This window comes from Myiozetetes cayanensis, unplaced genomic scaffold, assembly GCF_022539395.1.
Source record: "Myiozetetes cayanensis isolate MyiCay16 unplaced genomic scaffold, myiCay2020 scf28, whole genome shotgun sequence".
Taxonomy (NCBI): Eukaryota; Metazoa; Chordata; class Aves; order Passeriformes; family Tyrannidae; genus Myiozetetes; species Myiozetetes cayanensis.
Window position 1 is genome coordinate 2,891,528 of NW_026087499.1, and position 20,688 is coordinate 2,912,215.

General features: G+C 48.2%; 1 protein-coding gene across 1 annotated transcript in view; it reads right to left on the reverse strand.

Annotated features, from left to right (window-relative positions):
- The window catches only part of SAMD11 (sterile alpha motif domain containing 11), a 107,708-nt gene that overhangs the window by 75,726 nt on the left and 11,294 nt on the right, over positions 1 to 20,688 (reverse strand). The gene's annotated exons all lie outside the window — the stretch shown is intronic.

The window sequence follows — 20,688 nt, forward strand, 5'->3', positions numbered from 1 at the left end:
GGTTGCCTTTAAGGGCTAACGAGCCCCACCTGCCCGGGAGTGGCCCTGACCGGGAATCGAACCCGGGTCTCCGCGGTGATAGCGCGGCGCCTTTACCCCCTAGACCACCAGGGGCTCCCTCTCCAGAATATTTCCTACCAAACGCCGCACATTAACACAGTGGAGTGAGTTCAATTACACCTTTGCCAGTAGCCCAGGGAAGCCATGATCCAGATAATCCAGAGCACTTCTGACTCTAAAGGGAAAACTGCCCGTGCCAGCCAGCAGCAGGTTCCTCTCACACCACTCAACAGTCCACAGCAATTTCAACCTGAACTACTGAGGCTACTTCCCACCTGCTCATCTGCATGCTGAGATGGATGGAGCCTTGCAGAGATGTCCCTCAGTGCTGCTCCCTCACCAACTCACTGCTGACATGGCACAACCACACAGGAAGAGAACTCCCAAGAGCCTTTTTTCCTCACGTTTACAGAGCCTGGCACAACATGACCCCGGTCCCAACCTCCTCTCCTCCTCAAGCAGTGAGATGTATCACAGATCACTGTCCCTGCAGCCTCTGTGCCTGATCCACGAGAAGACACAAGCCTAGTGCAGCCTAAGCCAGACTGGGCTTTACCTCCCACTGGGACAGAACAGGTTTTTAGGATTGGGGTGTTTGGCTCCATCTGTGACTGAGCAAGACAAGAGCACTTCCAGTGGAAGATGAGCACTGGAAACCCGGGGAGGCTGTGGGATGGGAACCACAAGCGAGGGGAAGTGAAGTTCTGTGCACGTGCTTTGTACAGGAAGAAAGGTGCATGGAACAGGTCGAGTAACTGCAGAGTAACACTGAACTAAGCAACAGTTTCCCTGAAACATCCATTCCAACTTCCCAAGTAAACCTGGCAAAACACAAAGGTCCTGGGAAAGCCAGAAAGTCTCTGCAGGGGAGAACCAGGAATGCTGAGTGATGGAACAGCCCGTGCTCTTTTAATTAAATAAATTAAGAACCTTCCACAAATACAAAACAAAAAACTTGTTTACCTCTGTCAATAAATTCCAGTTGTGCTCATTAAGGGGAGCCCTAATCGCTGTGATAATTAGCTAAATCCATCTGGAAGGCATCACCCCAAGGAGCCACATTAGAGCTTTCCCACTCTGATGCAGGTCCAAGCCACGAATGCAGCTGTCTGTGAACAGCAGACACCCAAGGGAGAGCAGAGCAGTGGGCCAAGCTGGCATAAAAAAGGGGAAAACACATCCACAAGGAGAAAGACACGCACTTTACACATTGTGTGTGTCCCCAACCCTCGTGCAGGAGCTGCATTTCCACCCCTGCCCCTCTCCTGCTCCACTGCAAACAGAGAATGTGCACCAAGTTCATCCCCTGCCCAAAATCATCTCAGCAACACGAGCTCACTCAGGGCCAGAAGGACAGCAGGGAGGTGAAGGGAGAAAGGGAAAAGCGAGGGGATGGAAAGGAAAAGCAAGGAGGGGCAGTATTTGCACCAGACTTCTGTCATTTACCAGCATGAGCTTCCTCATCCAAAGCTTTCTGTATTTTTCAGGAGTGGCAATTAAAGGGGACGGGGAGGGAGGGGGCATTTCCGCTCCAGAATTATCGCAATTCACTCTCTGCTGTGACTTCACAGGCTAAAGAGAACGGCACAGATCAGACACTAAAAATCATTTCATGGCCATTATGGCACCTTGGAGCAGTTAGCAGGTCTCAGTGACTGCCCAGGGACTCGTCAACCCTGAGCAGAGTGAGAGTGCAGCAAAAAAGGGAGGCACAGAAACAGCACCCACAGGCCACAGCACGGGTCCCCCCTTTCCCCTGCTCCTCAGGGTGCTTTTTCTTTGCCTTTCTGTGACTTGTATCCTTACACCTAAAGCTGCTGCACATGCACACACATTATGTATTTGATATACAAACACTGCAGATGTACCTATGTAGGTAACACCTAACACATCTTCCCTTAAAAGACAAATAAATGAGCACGAATGGAGGAAGAGAATTTGCATCTGCAGCGACCTCTGCTCACAGCTGACCTGCCCTGCTTTTGTAGGATGGCACTGGAACCAAAACCACAGCGGCTCCAGTGTCCCTGTAAAACCCAGCATTCCAGCCCCAGCAATGCATCTTTTTAAAGTTCTGTTTACTCTGTACTTTGCATTTTTGCCATCAGGTTTGGGGTGCTTTATTTATTTATTTGCTGCGTTTCTCAGGTTCGCAGAAAATTAAAATAGACTGAGCCAATCAATTTTGCCTTTTATATTCATCTATAGTCAGTTTTGAATCAATTGCACTTCCTTAATCTGTTTAGAGGCATTCACCAGTAGCTACACATTACTTTTAAATTAAGCACAAAGGTAGCCAGAAGCCTGGCCCAGAACCTGCTACAATCAATTGCCTTTCCATTGACTTGAAAGGGCGCTGGTCCAAGCTGCAAATAACAACAAAAAACCATTCCAAAAAACACACAGGAATCTTTCCTGGCTTTTGCTGAAGTCCTTTTTCAGCTGTACACAGATTATAGAACAGGAATGCACCTGCAGAGGTGAGCAGGGTGTTCAGATACCCACAGTTACTCCAGTTCAGGGTTACCAACTACCAGTGGCAAGTGGCAGCAGGCAGTAAAGTCTGCACTTACAGGGTTATGTCCAAGAACACACCCAGACACTGCACTGGCAGCCCCAGATATGGGGAGGTACATTAGGGTTTACAGGTTTTTGATGGAAACCTCATAATCTCGCCTTTGAAAAGCTCGTATGTGGGTGGCAGTGGAAGATGTCCTTGCCCAGGGCAGGAGGTGGAACTGGATGATCTTTAAGACTCCTTCCAACCCAAACCATTCCATGATTCTATGATTCTATGCTTGGGAAAACAACCCAAACCCAACAGTCACACACTGTGAGAGCCAGGCACCTGGGACACGACCTTCCCCATTAAATAACCCCATTTTTACACACCTGAAGAGTGGGGAGGAAGGTGTGCTCTGCCACCTGGCCTCTTTAAACCAGTGGGACTGTTTTGGCCAGTGAGTCAGAAAGGAGCATTTTCTGGGGCTGCAGAGCCAGCAGCTGTCCCAGCAGGGGGAGAACCCCCTGCAAAAAGATGAAGTACACACAGCAGTAAATACAGCTCAGGGCTCATCCAGCACAGCCAGCCTGCCAGCTGCCCAGTCCAGGAGGACAGACAGACAGTGGTAAGAAACAGAGTATGTCCCTAAGAGCAAGGGGAGCCTGGGACCCCCCCCACTGAGGACCTGTTTGTGGGTGGAACAGTCAAATGGCACAGGTAATAACAAACCTGCAGCAAACCAACAAACCCCTTCAGGGCCTGAGAGAAGCCCAACCAAAGTGTTTCCCTTCAGCTCAGGGGAAACCTCTCCAGGCTTGCACCCTCCTTTCACAGCAAGAGGATTTCCCCCTACCCTGTGGATAGAGGGGTGGGGAACACAACATCCCTCACCCGCTCTTTAATCAATGGAATTAGAAAGTAAAACGTTCCTGCAGTTCCCCAAAGCCCTTTGAGAGGGTGAGCGTTGAGGGCACTGCAGAACTGCCTCGTGCATCAGGACTCCCTTCCCCTTCATACACTGTTAAAGATTAATTTTGTGGGCTATGATTCCAGCTAACGAAGCACAGCTGGAGTTTGAGTCAATAAACCCTCCGTCCCCCCAGACAATCGAGCTCCCTCCCGGCCGCTCCTGCGTCAGCCCAGCCCTCCCTCACTCACCACTTCACCCTCCCAGGGTCTTTTGACACCATTAATTGCTTTCATTGCCTCTCAAAGTATTGTCTGGGTGGGGGGTTGCTTTGTTTTTAAAAAAATCACAGACAGGCATATTTCCTTTCCCCGGGGAAAAAAAAAAATCAGATGGGTACCAGCACGCTATTTCAAGTCACCCATTATCCCAGAGATTCAACTGCAATTAAAATAAAAAAAAAAACCACCCAACAACCTGAGGACAGCAGCAGGTTACCCGAGGGGAGAAGCCTGGGAGCCCCATCATTCTGCCCTGGAAGGCAAGGACCATCGGAAAGATGGAAAAGGAAACAGTGGGGATGTTTCTTCCCTTCCAGAGAGCCGGGGGAAAATCCCTCTCCACGTGGCTAAACGAGGTCAGCAGAGTCACAAAATAAAACCTCTCTTTCCCCCCACCCACCCATCGAACTCTCCCCAGGAGCCCTGCCCTCCCCAGCCAAGAACACCAAAATCCAAACTGGTTGCGTAAGAGCCCTGGGAGAGCTGGCAGATGGAACGACGGGCGGAGAGAGCATGGGACCAACTTGGGGGAGAGAGACAGGAAGGGAGGGTTAGGAAAGGTTTCCTGCCCTGGGAGCTACTGCAACAAGGTCAGAACAGCTGAACGCCCTGGTGTGACATTCAAAGTCAGCCAGAGAAGGGAAGATTCCTTGCCGAGAGAGAGTCCCTGGTGAGCGTTTAATTGATCCCAGCAATGGCAAGGCCTCTGCTCCGAGAGCTGCGAGGCAGAAACAAAAATATAATGTACGTGAAAGCAAAGCTTTTGCCGGTCCACATTAACTGCCAGCCAAACTCTGGACATCTGATCCCGTTGGGAATTGACCCAAGCACATGAGCAGGTGCAGTCCCTGCAGTCACCACTTCTCCGGAATCCAAGTCAGTACCATTAAAAAAATAAAATAATAATAAAAAAGGCACAGAAATGCAAATGCACAAAGAATTTACACACACACACAAATATCAAAGCTGTTTGCAAGATGATTCACGTGCCTGTGATTCAACTCTCTAAAATAATTACTATTGGATAAAAAAGGAAAAAAAAACAACTGTAGGAAAAACAAAAAACCAGCACATGCATTCCTTCTGCATACGTAAAGCTGGGAAATACAGGGAGCAGACTGGGAATGCTGGGGGGAGGTAAGAGGGGAGGGTTTGTGCTCTGCCAATGCTGGGAGCTGGAGGATTCTAAATCTTTTCCATATGTGAAGGAAATCCTCGAGTCCAGACAGCATTTTCTCCCTCTTTTTATTGATAATAAAGATAGGGAAAAGGAAAGGGGGAGGTTCTGAGAGCCCGGAATATTTTTCTTTTACTTTTCCAAATAATAAACCCACTCAAATGGCTTTAATTAGGGAAATTACGCAGCAAGGGAGACCACACATCCCCCTGTAGAATAACTGACAGAGTTTGCATTTACCTTCAGCTGTGATTAGTGTAAACACCTAAGAAAGGGTCAAGTTGCCTTCCAAGATAATCCTCCCCTCTCCCCTGGGCCTTCATTAGCTGTTCTAGCCCAACGTTGCTACCAGGACTGTTTCGGTAGCAAATCCGGCCCAGGCACAGCTCTGCTGCCCTGAGCTTACCAGCATCTCCATCAAAACAGAGGTCACAGACAGAGGAAGGTGCCCAGGCTCTCATCCCACCTCCTGCTCTGGTGTTCAGTAATGAACAGATGAATAAAACAACAGCCGGCAGCTTCTCCGCGGTGTTTTCCTGCCTCCCTGCCAGCCCCAGTCCAGCCCTTTCACCTGGCCACTGACAGGTTTATTGCTCATCATCTCCTTCCAGGGACACCAGGGTTACACTGAAGTTGTTCCAGAGCAGGAGGGATGGCCCAAAGTACAGAGGGAGCAGGAAGGAAGGGACAGAAAAAAATGAAGGTGATACAGAGCACGGAGACTCTTGCAGGTTTTGGGGACTGGGTCACACTCTTCATCACAGTCTGGTGGAAGTGGTTTGCCAAGTTCTAGAGGAGGCAGCTGAGCATAACCACACAGGTGTAAGAGCTGTCACCAGGGGACAGCAGATTTTGGGGATACCTGTCCCCCAGCAGGCTCTCAAGGGCTCCACGTGACAATTCCTCATCAATGGTTTTAAAGTTGTCATCCACTGGTTTATAGAGAAGCTCTCAACTCCAGCACAAAGAGCCCAGGCTCGTTTTTAGGGTATTTTATCTTCTGAGAGAAAGTGAAGTTCACCAGAGAAGAAAATTACCCTTAACCACAATTTCCCTGTGCGATCCCAAGCAACTCACTTGACCTCGTCGCGCTCAGTCTCCCGCTATAAAAAGCCATCACCAACACATTCCCTCCCTTGTACCTATTTCTCCATCCTGTTTATATGGGTTATCCTGTTTATACTGGAAGCTCTTTGGGGCAGAGAATGACGTGTGGAGCCTGAGGCTGTGCAGGGAACCGGGGCTGCAGGTGCTGCTGAAATGGGGGAAAATACGAACGTTTTGAACCAAAAGAAAAGTTCTCCAGAAGCGAAGCTGCAGCTCTTCCCATCAATATTAACAGCATTATTTTCTGAAGCCCTAAAGAAACAGATGAACAAGATCTGTGAACAGAAGGGAACATTTCCCATTTATTATCTCTCAGTGAATTATAAAGCCTAAAGGATAATTTGTTAATAGAGAGAGAGCCGTGCGCTTCTGGAAGAGCCAACTGGAATTTCCAGTCTTTGAAGGGAGATAAGTCTAAGAGAGAAAATCTATCAGGCCTTTGGAGCTACCCATTTTCAAAAACTCTTTGGATGAAGGCTGAAAAGTGGCCTAGTCTTTGTTTTCTGTGTCTGTTTCCACATCAAATGACTTGTCCCTTTCAGTGTGAGGTTGCAAAGGAGGAAGCAGAGATGTGAAGCCAGGTCCTCAGGCAATGTAAGTCAGTATTAATGGAGCAAAAGTCAACTTACACCAGCTGAGGATGTGGAACACTGTTGCTACCTCCTAAACAAAGGCAAAACTTACATATTTTTCTTTTTTTTTTTTTTCTTTCCTGCACCTCCTGTTTGGTGAAAAGACAAGAAGAGAAAGGGCACGGATGCTTTCAGACATTTCCCCTTCTCTTCCTTCACTTCACTGCTGTACCTTCTGAGTGGCAGAAAAACAAGAGAACAAAATAATGGTCCATCGTTCCCCCAGGTGCAAATGTTCCACTCCAAAGTTTCATTCCATCAGGTCCAGGAGAACACAGCAAGTCTGAAATACTTCATCAAGAGGAATCTGACTGGGCTTTATACTCTTACTCTGCTCTGGAGACACTTAAAGCACCTGGGATCCTTTGGATTTCCAGGTGTGGCTCAGAGCCTGCTCAGCCAAAAGGAGATGGACACAGGCTGTGTTCAAGCCCTACAAGAATGAGGACCAGCCACTGCAACTCCTCACTGGGCAGGCTCCAACTTCTGTCTTGAGTTCTGTTTTCATTTTTTTGACAAGCCTTCACTGTCTTAAAGAGCAACTTTCACAGGATCAAACAAAAAAGTTAAGTTTCTCCCCAAATGTGTGTTGCTGCTGTAACAGAAACCAAACCAGGTTTTATCTGAACAGCTGAGAGTGTTTTACAAAGAAAATTCTCTATTATCTTCACCTAATGGCACAGACAGACCTGGATTTGTTGCCTCAGTCCCTCCTTTTCTTTTCTTTCTTGTCCATATGAAAGAAGATTTTGCTGCTGCTGCAGTTATTGAAAGCCACAGCTGGTTCTATTGGAAACACCAGGTCCAACATCATCCTTAAAAGCTGGGCTTCCAAAATACTGAAGTGAATCAAAATACTGACCACTGGTGACTTTGACCCCATAAGCTCATGGTTCAGCTTGCAGACTGTCAGTCCCCAACCCAGCCATGCTCACCTCGAGCATCCTGGTGTTGCAGTGACCCCAGAATCACCTCCTGTCCATCCCCACAGCTGGACCACTCTCGTCACAGGCAGAAGGGGATGGCAACTAACCAGAGGGCAACGTTTCTCAGCTTTAAAAGAATTTATTTCCCCTCAGTTTCCCTCAAAACTGAAGCAACCAAACTGACAAGAGCAGAGAAACAGCAGCTGCTCCACACAGCGGAGAGGAGTAACCAGAGCTTAGAGTTACATCCCAGTGTTCCCCAGGGAAGCTGGTGCCAAAAACCAGCCACATCTGCCTCCGTGACAGGACCACCCAGCACATCCTCCCTGCATGGCAGACACCCCTCTTCAAGAGCCTTGAGCTCAGGCCTTCATTTAACACCTGCACAGAGACCAGTTGGGCTGATAAAGATATAAAAACATCCCCATCCTGTGGTGTTCCAAAGCCTGATCCCAGCACCGAAGAGCAGATCAGAAATATCTGAGGAGGGAGCTGCCACTTCACGGGTGAGCAACAGCCAGGTCTGCCCACAAAGCTTCCCCGTGGATGACTCAGCCCAGGCAAACCTTGAAAATCCAAAGCAAACAAGAAAACCACCAATATTAATTCAGACTCTGCAAAAAAGAAAAAAAAAATGCCTGGTGTTTAAGGAGCCATCATAAACTGTCGACACCAAAGCAAAACAGAGAAAGGTGCAGTTCACTCACAGATGTGGCACGAGGGGCAGAGTTTGGCTGAACAGAATGTGTTCAAGGTGACATCCAGGTTTGGAAGGACCCTTCTTACAAACCAAACCCTCTGACACCTGCTGCATGCACAGGAGTGAAGCCAAGGCCTCCCTGGAGCCCCTTCCCTATCACAGAGAGCCAAAAACCAGTGGAGTCTGAGCCAGCTGTCATCTGCTACGCTGCCATTACACAACACTTTCTGTTTGGAAAGCATGGTGTGTTTATAAACTCCTGTTATTTAAAGGATTTAACACATCTGGAAGGCTGGTGAGGAGCAGCAGGTCCATTTCACAGCATGGTGAAGATAAGTAAGATGATGAATTAAGTCACACAGAGAGGCCACCGCAGAGCCAGGAGCTGCCTGTTGCACTTCCAAAGCCAAAGGGAAAATATATTCACATCCAGCATGGAAAAACAGCTCTGTGCCCCCCTTTCAACAATCCCAGGAACTGGGCTGCAATACCTGAGCAGTGCCCTCAGGTGCTGTGGCCATAAACTCATCCTTTCAAGTGAAAACCAGCTGAAGCTGCTGCCCCTCTTCTCTCCCTCCCAATCCCACTGCCTTCACATTGCACATACACACACACACACACACACACACACAGAGCCTCCACAAAGGAAATACAAAGGATGTGGCTCAGATAATTGGGAGAGACCGGCTGACAAATTGATCCTTCGCTTCCCCAACCCGAGCGGTGTCACCGTGCACCGGTGACAAAGAGCTGTGCAGGCACAGAGTGCCCGTCAAGGGGCTGGGGGTGCCTTTGTTCGGCACCAGCCAGCCCTGCACGTGGCACTTACCCCTGACAAGGGACTCACAGCTCCTCCTTAAAGTCATTTTGGGGCGATTACCTGACTCCACTCCACACACAGCCTGCGCAGTGGAAATGACTCGCACAAGATTTGCCAGGGAACGACAAGATGAGAACGAGCAGCGGTCGTGTCTGTCACCTCACAGCAGCACCTTCCTCGTGTTACAGGCTGCACAGCTCAAGGTCCCCTTTCCTGTAGTTTTATCCCTCTCCTCAAGCCTTGTCTCCCTTCCCACGTCCCTCCCGGCCCCAAACCACCACACATTACCTATGCAAACCGCCGCTTCCATCCCCGCTCCGTGATTTGCCTGCCACACCTGGGGGATTTCCCAGCAAATTGTATTACTTTATTTGGTCAATTGGCCTACAAATTGATTTTCCTGTACAAATAATGAACATTTATGGTTATTTTCCCCATAGACTGCTTTATTTCACGTGTAACAAAGACTGATTTCCTCCAGGTTTCGAGACCTGAGCGTACGAGCTGCAGTTACTGTGACCCCTGGGTGATGGATGGCAAGGACTCGAAGCACAACAGGAGGGTCTGGGGTGGTTTTTTTTTTTTATTCTCCCCTTACTACAGAGAGAGATGGCAGCTGGAAGTAAACACTGGTACTAAACCAAGGAATTCTACAGCCTGTTTGCTATGGGAATAAATTGTACTGGCTTAAAAGATACTCAGTCCTGGGATCAGCCCCAAGGCCAAGTGATGAAGGAATCAGGGGGGACAGAGGACTGAGCTGGTCCTGGACAGGGATGGCAAAAGTCTGTGAGCCACCAGCATGCCCAGATGCCCAAAGCATTTGAAATAGCATCCTCTGCTCATCACAGTTTTTTTGGGGACACTCTGCAAGGCCTTTCCTTAATCTTAATTATGTTACTGAGGAGGAAAGGGGAGGGGGAATCAGGGTAGAAGGGTTTCTAGAAAACCAGCTGGGAGCGAGGGGGCCTGCTGTGATTCGTGGGCAGGGAGTGCAGTGTTGTTCTGCCCTCACCTCCCCAAGGGTGCAGAGCCACAGCAACAGCTCCACAATACATTTCACTTCCACTAATGAGAAAACGACTTTTGAGACAGAGCCTGGAGCAAGTTTTGAAGGTCACTCCCCGCAGGTGTGGAAATGAATTGGGCCAGACCAGGGTCCAAGCCTAACTTAGGCCACAAAGGCTTATTTGTGTGTGGGGGGGGGGTTAATAGCCCGAGGGCTGTGATGTGTATGTTTAATTTAATACTTCTTGATGGCTGAGGCTGCGAGGGACAGAGAGGCCTCAGCCTTGGCACTGAGGAAAGGCAGAGACAGGGAGGTTTCTGAGGTGAATCTGAGTGAGGGTGGACAGAGAAGGGAAAGTCAATTATGTGGAATAAGTCTCGGCTGCCTGCAATTCCCCATCCCCAGTCCTCAGGGGCGGGTTTGGCCCATGAAGTCTGACTTCAAATCCAATAAAAAATTAACTGATTTTGAACAACTACTAGACATGCCTCCTTGGAGTTTTAAGACGTGCTCTTCAGCTGCAGCACAGAGTGGAATTAATGAACAGAAAGAGAGGTTGAGAGTATCAGGCATGAGGCTGAAGGCTTTGCCAAATTCCTGATCAGCTTCTCTGACTCGGAAGGGGGGTGGGGGGATCCCTCTCTTCTTCTTGGCATTGCTAAGGACTGACATGCCCTCGGTCCATCGAGATGCTGCACAGCTGAGAGCCCCACAGAGAGCTATGTCATGACTGAGGGGACACTCATCCTCCATCAGAAGCCACTCCAGGCAAGGGTGCATCTCCCACAGCCTGTCAGTTTAGTGTGCAGAGGTTTCACTCTGTGCTATGCTTCCTTGGGCTCCAAGGTTTAACTGCTGCACAGCCCCACCAGAACACAAAGTCCACCTCGACAGGAAAATCAGTGCTAGGAGATCAAGTTGCTCTCACACCCCACTCCTACTCAGAAGCCAGATGACATGTGCTGGTTGGGCCAGGAGAGAGGGAACCCAATGCTGAGAGGGGACACCGAAATTCCGAGTGCTTTGTATGAAGAGATGGGGTGTCAGACAGATGACCTGCTGTGGGCATCACAACACCTCTGATAAGGACAATAAAACGGGGTTGATTATCAGCTTCACAGGGTGCAGTCCCTGAAATCACACTGTGAAACCCATTCTCCTCACTCAGCTGACACGAGGAGCAAACATTAAAGTCCAGCTCTGGGGTATCAGTAACAGCACTTTGCAGTTGTCCATAACCTCTCACTCCAAGGCCTGCAGCTCTTCCACAAAGGGGCACAGGCTATGATTCTACCTCTGAATCATCATCTGGACACGGGCAAGTATGGTGGGACAACCTGCTCACCATCACGTGCTAAAATGATCAGGGATCCAAGAGTGGAACAGCACGGTCCCAACTCGAAATTTGGGGCTCCCACCACTCAGTAACCAGCGCACCCCTGGAAAAGAAACCAAGCTGAGATCTGTGAGGAACTGAAGGGAGATCTGACACTGGTGTTTGCATCTCTTGTCCTGACCCCAGCAATCCCTGCTCGCTCACAGGTGTGTCCTGCACACCCTGGGATGGTGCCCATCGTCCACCACGGCCGGGCAGCACCCACAACCAGGGATTCCCTTAAACCCTGTGTGCCAACATAAGCCACAACACCAAAGGATAAGCCACAACTCCTCACAAAAGTATGCAACCAGCTGGCTCAGCACACTGGGAGCAACACAAGGTGATACCACACGATTTACAATACATTTGTATATAAAAATAACACCAGGAAATAAATAACCAACAAATACAGTGGCTTCCCAGTGAGCGCTGAATGAAGCAGGGAGTGTTGGGAGTTGTTATGTTTTGAAGGTAAACACAAAGAGAATATAAAAAAAAAATACAAGAGAGGTAAATAATTCATCAAAAGAATGAGAAACAAGAAGCTGAAAGGAAAAAAAAAATAAATAAAAGAAATCCCAAAGGGAAGGTTGAAAAAAAAATTGACCTCTCACAGGAGTGAAAACCAGAGCCAAAATTAATTGGACAACAATGGGGTGGGAGGAAGTTTTTAAAGGTGAAACGTTTTATCTGGGAATGGTATCTCCCCTCTTAGGCACTGAAGGTGGGAAAGGGCTGCCAAGTTGCTGACACTGTGGTCTTACATGGCTTCCAGCAACACTGAAACCATGGACAGAGACTTCCAGCCAGTCACACAACAAAACAAACCTGCTCACACACCAGCACTTGTTCTGAAGCAAGTCTAGTGGTTTCTTTCATCCAATGCCAACAAATCATCCATCTATTGTACACAAAGCTGCATGGACACAACCTGCCTGTGACTATTTGTAAGTCTTGTAGGTTTCCTTCAGGTTTTTTTTTTTTTAAAAAAAAACAAGAACTCCCTCCAGAAAAGGAGCAAGTTATTTGTATTCGGGTGTTTGCTGATGGCAGCTTTTGCAGCTGACACTAAAACGCTGCACATCTGTAAAAATCAAACTAAAAAACACAGCGTTTTTTAGGGTGTACACTAAAATGAGTGAAACACCCCAGCCTGGGGCTCCTTTCCCATCAGCTGTGCCTGGAAAGTACCTGGATGGTACTTTCCCTGGATGAGCACAGGTACTGCTGTACCTGTCCCAGGCCTCCTGGAGGAGGGGGAACATGGGGCTCAATAGGTGGCACTCTTCCTTCTTGAATTGATGTGTTTGGGTCCTCAGAGGTGCTGCAGAGCAAATTTAAGGCCCTGAGTTGTTATTTACTTGGCGATTTTCGGGGCCTGTTAAAATAAAAACCCCAGCCAAGCACAAGCTTTACCAATTACACTCTGTGCCAATCCCAATTATCCCCCTGCAGCTCCACGAGACACAGACTCCTCAGAAGCCACATGATCCTCTTGTGCACTGCTAAGCAGCTCTGTTTTACCAGGGAGCAGCTGCACTGGAGAAGTCCCTAAAAGTGAAAGTGAAATCCCACCCTGGGCACGTTTCCATCCCATCTTCCTCCTGCAGAAACCACCGGTTCCAATCCTGTCCATGATCCTGCCCTATTCCTGCCCAGGAATCCCTGTCTCCAGTTCAGGGTAAGTTCCATCCACAGGAGTTTCTCCTCTCATTAGCCAAATTTGGATAAAAAAATAAGAAAAGACATAATGTTTTGTGCCCTGGAGCGACAGAGGACTTGCTTTCTAACCCTCTTTCAGGGCCTTCCATAGGGAATTAGTCATGGAAGTGAGTAACATCCATGATTTGACACAGGGAGAGTGAGTAGGCACCTGACAGGTTAGCAGGAGCTGCTAAATTTAGGTGCCATCAGCACACCCATGTCCTCACACATTCCTACAGGCACACCTGTGTTCAGCGTGTCCAGGAGGCACGGGAAGGGGGCAGGTAAAATCCAGCACCTTCCCTGCATTTCCCAGGGAGCAGGTAGAGAAGTGAGGGGATTCTCTTCTCCCTGTCTTATCCCCACCCACGTTTAGAGCCACTGAAACCCTGAACAGCAGAGCTGACTTTTGCTCTCCAGAGACAGAAAGGGTCGATTCCATTCTAGTTTGGACAGCAAGACAAAGATTCCAGACCACAACTCACTCCAGCTCTTCTTCCTGCAAGGACCTTGTCCCAGAGAGCAGCTCAGGTAACACGAAACACCCAGAAAGTTTAGTCACAGATTTTCAAATGTTCCTGATTTACTGGACACTTGCAGACTGAACTTAAAATCTCCTGATGACAGGCTTGCTTTCCCTGATCACTCCCCAGAGATTCCTGAGTCCCTGCACCAGCTATGACCAACAGAGCAAAGGATGGACACCAAGTGGTCTGGGCTGTGACAGTGACTCTTGGAAGCTGAGCTCAGAAGAAAGAGCTGAGCAACAGCTGGGTCAGTGGCTCCCTCCAGACCTGGAACACACCTCTGCTGGTGTTCTCACCAGCTTCACAGCTCGGAGGGGACACAGCAAGGTCAGGGACTTGGATGTCATTACATGCCAGCTCTGTAGGACATTTGCAGTGGCACTGAAGATGTCCCAGAACGGCATCAGCTGGCCCTGCTGCACTTATGCAGAAGGCAGAGGTGTGCCAAGCCTTCCTCCCTGCTCCTTCCACTTTTCCCTCAGTGCCCCTCTCCCATCAACTCCTAAACCCAACCAAAAACCAAACCCCTTCACCCTACGAGGTCCCTGTGCTTTCACAGCTCAGTGAAGGAGAGGCCAAGCAGCACAGCCACCACCCCCAGCTGCCTGCCCTGCCCGGGGGCCTTTCATTTCCCCAAAAGCAGCCCCAGGATCCAGCCGGCCCCAGATGAGTCACCCAGCCCGTCTGGGTCCCTCCCAGGGCAGGGTGTGGGGGTGGAAGGGTTGGGGCTCCCTGCGGGCATTGCCACACAGCCCTTTTCAACCTCACCCCACCCCACAGGGAGAGCAAACAGCAACTCTCACCCGGGGCAGGGGGACAAACAAGGGCCACAGGGATGAAGGGGACAGAAAACGAGCAGGGATTCCAGCCCAGTTGCAGTTTATCTGCTGTACTGGGATGGTACTGGTAGGGGGATCCCTAATGCAAACGCAGCTCAGCAACTGTCTTGCCAGGAATTCCCTGCACAAGGAGGGGAATTCAGTCTCTTCCAGATGGATCTGAACCACTTGTCTGGATTTCCCTCGCTCCAGCTCAAAACAAAAGCAAAATCCAAATGTCAAAGCAGGGCACAACATCGCCTGAACTCCACGGTGTGGTCTCTGCACTGGCAAAACCAAACCAAACCAAACCCCACAGCACAACCCCAAATTCTGATGGATACATGGAGAAACAGCCAAAATAAAGAGTTAATCAAATCAGGGTTAAAATCTTACACCCATTGGTTCTGGAGACACAAGATCAGGTCCGAGAGGCAGCTCCTAAGAACTCAATGCCCTATTTAAATAAATAGGGATCAGATGGACAAATCCCCCCAGACATTTCAGCTGGCTCTTCCTCTGCACTGTGCTCAGGCAGGTGAGTCATTCCCAAACAGAGCAAGAGGAAAGCAATGCCAGGCCCTCCAACAGGCAGAGGTCTGGGTTTGTTTGGACACTGGGTGCCAGCTGGAACTCTATTTTTCAATCCCCTCTGAAATCACATTTAAAGTTGGAAAGGTAAATGAAAGGCAAGGAAGAGTATTTAAAAATGGGAGTTAAATGAGTAATAACTGCAGGTTCTTTCACAAAGGCTGCCAAGGTGGAATTTAGGTGGAAAGAAATTCTGGCCTCCTTGGGAAGCCACTGATCCCTTTGGCTCCCTGAGATGTTATTTACAGAGCCCAGGAAGAGGGATAAGGGGAAGATTAGGAGAGCTCCACCTCCCCTGGAGGAGGGATACCACACAAGAGCACCTTATTTTTCAGGCAGATCTGTTGCACTGGCACCACTGCTGCACGAGGCAAGCAGTGAATCTGCTTTTTAAATCAAGGACATGCAGCAGGAGCTCCTGAGCTGCTGCCTCTCACCTGTTATCTCCTCCTCAGAGTTTTTATTCCTGTCTTTCCCTCAGCTGTCAACCTGCAGCTGCAGCACAGCTCGCTTTTTCTTGGCAATAAAGTTATATATTGTCCTCTCTGCGAGGAAATGAAGCACAGCAAGACCCAAAAGTTTGGTGACTGCTCTGTCCTGTGCTGCTGTCCTTCCATGTGCAGGGAGAACAGGGGGCAGGTGACAGGGAAACACAGCAAAGGAGGCAGGAGAGAGCTCCTGTCTGGATCCTGACTCTGTGTTCCTTGGCTCCACCACCAGCTTGGGAGTCCCCAGGTGCTGGGTGCTGTATAAACAAGGAACAAAACCTGGCCCCAAGACCTCTTCAATAAAGACACTTGTAAAAATATCTGACAGCTCCTCTCTACCTCCTGTTTCCCCTCTTGCTAATTTTATTGCAAGTGCAGCAGTGGGTATTTCACACAGTGAAACAGCTTCTTCTGAGCCATGTTTGCAACTGCTCTTGTTATTTCCTTCTGGGTTTCAGTCAGCATTTCTGGTGCCTCAGAGAAGTACATACTTTTTAAAAATTAATTACTCATAACACCCTCATCTCACACAGCAGAAAGGGGCTACACTTGACCTTTAGGCAACAGGAAGGGAGCTCACCCTGCACTCTGCAGCAGCTCTCTGCAGCCTATTAAGGGCTAATTCAGCAGTAACAGGGAAAGAGAATTATTTCAAATACATTTCAAGGCTGCTTTGGACAGGAGTGCTTCATCCAAGCTGGGGAAATGCTCTCACTGGGCCTTCTGGTAAAGAACTTTAAAGTTGCTGTACATGCAAAGGGGCTGCAAAGTCCTATGGGGTATGTGGGTCAGATGTGCCAAAAAAAATAATAACCAATATAATGTTGTGTCTGTGATTCTACTGATAACCATGGCCAGGGGAGAGAGGGCAGGAGGAAGCAGGAGCCAGCACACACTCTGCATGGAGCTATGCCTGCTCTGCAAGTCCCCAGCAGCTCCTTGGGAGTGTTTCCTGATAGTTCTTTGCTGGCAGGGAGAGCTGAGACATTGCTAATGCACATTCCCTTCCAAACCTCGTGGGTATCCCACTGGGATTAACACAGCATTAACTCCCACACCCTTTGTTTCAGGGCTTTTGGTACTCGGGGAGAAGGAGGAAAGGTCTCTCCAGGGCTCCCTGCAGGAAGGGCCAGCACAGCAGCTCACAAAGAGGGAGAACTCAGTGAGCAAAGGTTTGGGGCCATGTGAGCTGCTGACCCTCCAACCCCTGATCTTCCTTTTCCCTTTTCCCCTCCTTCTTCTTCCCAGCTAAACTTTGGGTACAATTCTCTGCACTGTTAACCCAGGAAGGATTCACTTTAAGGTTCTTCAGCTGAGGATCCTGAGGGGTTTTTTTCCCCCCTCACCCAATTTTCTGTCTGGAACAACTCACACACGTGGTGGATAAGCCATGAGTTGAAAAGAGAGGGATAACTGAGATGGGCCAGAAGGGCAGTTTCGAGTTTCTGACTGTATTTTTAATTAATTGCATGGCACTTACAAGCCAATGACAGGTGTCCTATAAATCTAAAACAATTAAATACAATAAGCATAAGCTAAATAATAGTTTTGTATGTGCCATGCATATTTAAATACCCAAATCACGAGTGTGATATTAATAAAAATGTATCAAAGTTCACACTGACATAAAGCAGATTTATGAGGCTATATATACAGTACAGCTGGGCCTTATATATAGCATCACAGAGGTGGCAAAAGCAATAAAAACCTAATCTGTTTGTAGGCAAGCAGCCACCATCGTGTTTGATGGGTTCACACAGGCACAAAAAACCTCAAAACCCAGCTTTATTTCCTCGGTTTCAAAGATCTAATGAGCTCTCTGCAATATGACAGCTCAGGTCCTTCTCCCCACACCTGCCACCGTTCCCCACACATTCACTTGCAAAACCATTTCAGCCAGCCCTGAGATGCTCTAATTTATGCCACAGAACAAAACCAAAAAATGCTAAAAATGCTCTCAGCCGCCACTGAAGAGCTGTATAAAAGGAAGTATTTTCCTTGTCCACCTTCTCCCTCCCAAAGAGCTGTCGGGGTGGGTTCATCCTGATTCAGGTCCCTCTGGCCAGCCCAAGTAATCACACCAAAGTGTGATGCCACTGCAGAGCTTCTGTTTTTGGTCAGCCTTTGCTGAAAGGAGAAGGTTGAGTGATCCCTGGAGACTGAAAATCCCTTTCATGGGTTTCATAGTATAAGGAAAAAGAACGCAGCACCCAAAATTGGTCCCTCTCTGGGATTAACAACACAGCCCTCCTTCAAAAGCCCAGCCCACCTAACACTGCACTGCAAGAGCAGCCAAAAAAAAAGCCCCAAGAAACACACACTGAAATGCCAGCACGTTTCCCAGGGCTCTGTGGAGCAGCCTGGGTGATGCCACGCATCTTTTTCAGCTCTAATTACCAGGATTGTCTGATCAAGGCAGAATTATTTGCTGATCAAGGATATTATTGATTCTAACCCGTTGGCCTACTGGGATCAGCCTGAATGACACAGCAGACCCCGATAGATTAAATACTGTCAGAACATTCCAGGGAAGCTTTGAGGGAAGATTCTCTTCCTGTGACTGCCTCAGCATATGTCAAGTTTCACAGCTCGTAGGATATCAAGATGTTTCATGCCAGGCAGGGCTAACAGCACAGCATCTCAGTGCCAGCCAGAGCTGGGGAGGGCTCTGTCTACAGATGAAGGCAAGAGTGAAGAGGGAGGTGGACAAGAGGGCATTTCCTATAACAGTCCTTCTGGCAAGCAGTGAAGGTGAGGGTTCCATGCCCACCTCTTCTCCTGCACCTACAACCCTGTGCTGACACCTTCCCAAGAGGATTCAGGGCACACGCCCAGGGAAGGTGGATGTGGCCGCTTAAGGAGCTGCAGCCCTGACAGAACACACGTGAGCACATCCCCTGGCAACTCAGATTCCACCTCGCTTCGTAATCTGCCAGCAGACTGGAAGGCTCGGCTGAAGGATCAGGAGAAAACCAAAGCAGGCAGACAAGAGAGTAAAACTGGAACAGCATGGGGGTGGGGGGAAGGCTTGGCCCTCACGAGAAAGCCACAGAGGTCATTTGTTTGCAGCCCAACACATCTATTCATTACCCAAACCCACAAGCTCGGGCTGGCAAGGAGCAAACACCACGTGGAGAGGACGGAGAGGAAGCACCAGCCCCTCCCAGCCCCTCCAGAGAGGCTCAGTGCACCTCCAGCTGCTCCACACCCCGGGGTTCTGCTCAAACCAGCACTGAACAGGAGGTAAAAAGGCAGAAATCCCACTGGAGACATGAAGCAAATCCTAAGGAGTAACAGACTTTAGGACAGTTGGATATTCCATCAGCACAACGTGCAGTGAAGGGCCTTTGTAGTGGGGAAGGCCCGTCCTTCCCCACCCACTATGGAGATTTTAACCTTCAATAATTGCACATGTAATTTTAATAATGCTTTCATTCATTGGAGCACTCCAAGCTGGTTTGTAAACTGGCAGAAGGTAATGATGGTTTAGGCCCATTGTTAGGTGGGAACGGTAGAACCACCAGAAATGCTGAAAAAAAAAAAGAATATTCAATAAATATTTTTCTTTCTGTGCCGGGAGAAAGAGCCAGCTCTGGTACGGTATGGATATGAAATACTCTTCAACCCAGCAGTGAATTAGGAGGTTCCCAAACAGAATCTTCTAAAGTGGTAATAGATTCAAGTCAGCAGATTTAGATAACTCGCTCTCAAAGACTCTTGGAATAGTTATCCCGGGAAGTTCTCCAGAGTCTTCACTCAGATTTTTAATGAGCCTCAGAACAATGAGGAAATACAAAGTAAATAGAAAAACACAGTAACTGTGACTGTATTTTAAAAAAGCATAAGCAGAATTATCCAAGTAATTTTATAACCCCCAGGAGAAATAATGAAATAGAGGAACTGGACAAGTCCTAATAAATTAAGGGAGGGTGATATAATTTATGCAAATTAAAGCTTGTTAATAGGAAAGATGTTAAACTAATATATCTTTTTTGCTGAGACAACAGCACCAGGTTAATGTGCTAGGATTTCTGCAAGGTGTTTGATCTTACACCACACAACTTTTTGAGTGGGAAATAAAAGCACTACAAGTGAGAATTCAGACCTCCTGTATCCTCATGTACCAAGACACCTGGGCTAGTGGCAGGGGGTTGGAATGAGATGAGTTTTAAGGTCCCTTCCCACCCAAACCATTCCGTGATTCTGTGATTCTAAAAACACTCCACCACCACCATGTCCCGTTGTCCTGCTTGTGAGGGTGGAATCAGACACGGGACAGATCGATTCAGAGTTTGGTTTTAAGCCACAGGACTCTCACACAAACCTTTCTCAGCCTCCTCTGCCCTTTCTTGCATGGAAGTTATTTCCTTGTGATATGGGGGAAAAAAATTTAGTTTTCGCTCTTGTTTCCAGAGTTTGGTATGAAAAGCAGTCCAGAAGGTTAGGGGAGTCCCACCACAACAAAAAACAACTCTCAAGATGCAGGTTTTTCAGCATCACGCTGCTAAAGGCAAAGCACAGCAACTTAGAGAGCACATGATTTCAGATATCCTTTACACATGATTTTTTTTTTTTCAGATTCTATGGTGATTTAAAGACAACAGCAGAGACATCAAAGGGGGAACTAAATCCTCCCAAAGCAAGGATGATTTTTGCCCTCTGCACACACCAGGGGACAGAAATATTTACCAGCCTCACAGAATTTACTCTTACTGAACTTACTTCTGAGAGATCCATCACAGCAAGGTGAGACTTCAAAAAAACCAGATCCACACTGCTGATACAAACAAGCCCAGATCCACAGACCTGTGGGTGACCACCTCATAAATTTCAAGCCAAAAAAATGTTTCGAGGCATCCCATTGGTAATTTGAGGCTTAACAACCCAAACGTATTTATGTTTTAATTCTGAATTAAAAGCATCCTTATAAAGAGTAGCCTTCTCAGTCTGGATGGGCTGCTCCTTGTCTGCTTTGAGATCACACTGTGCCTGCAAAACCCTCAGCAGTGGTGTTTGGGACAGCACCACAACCACAAAGAAAAAAAATATATATATATATA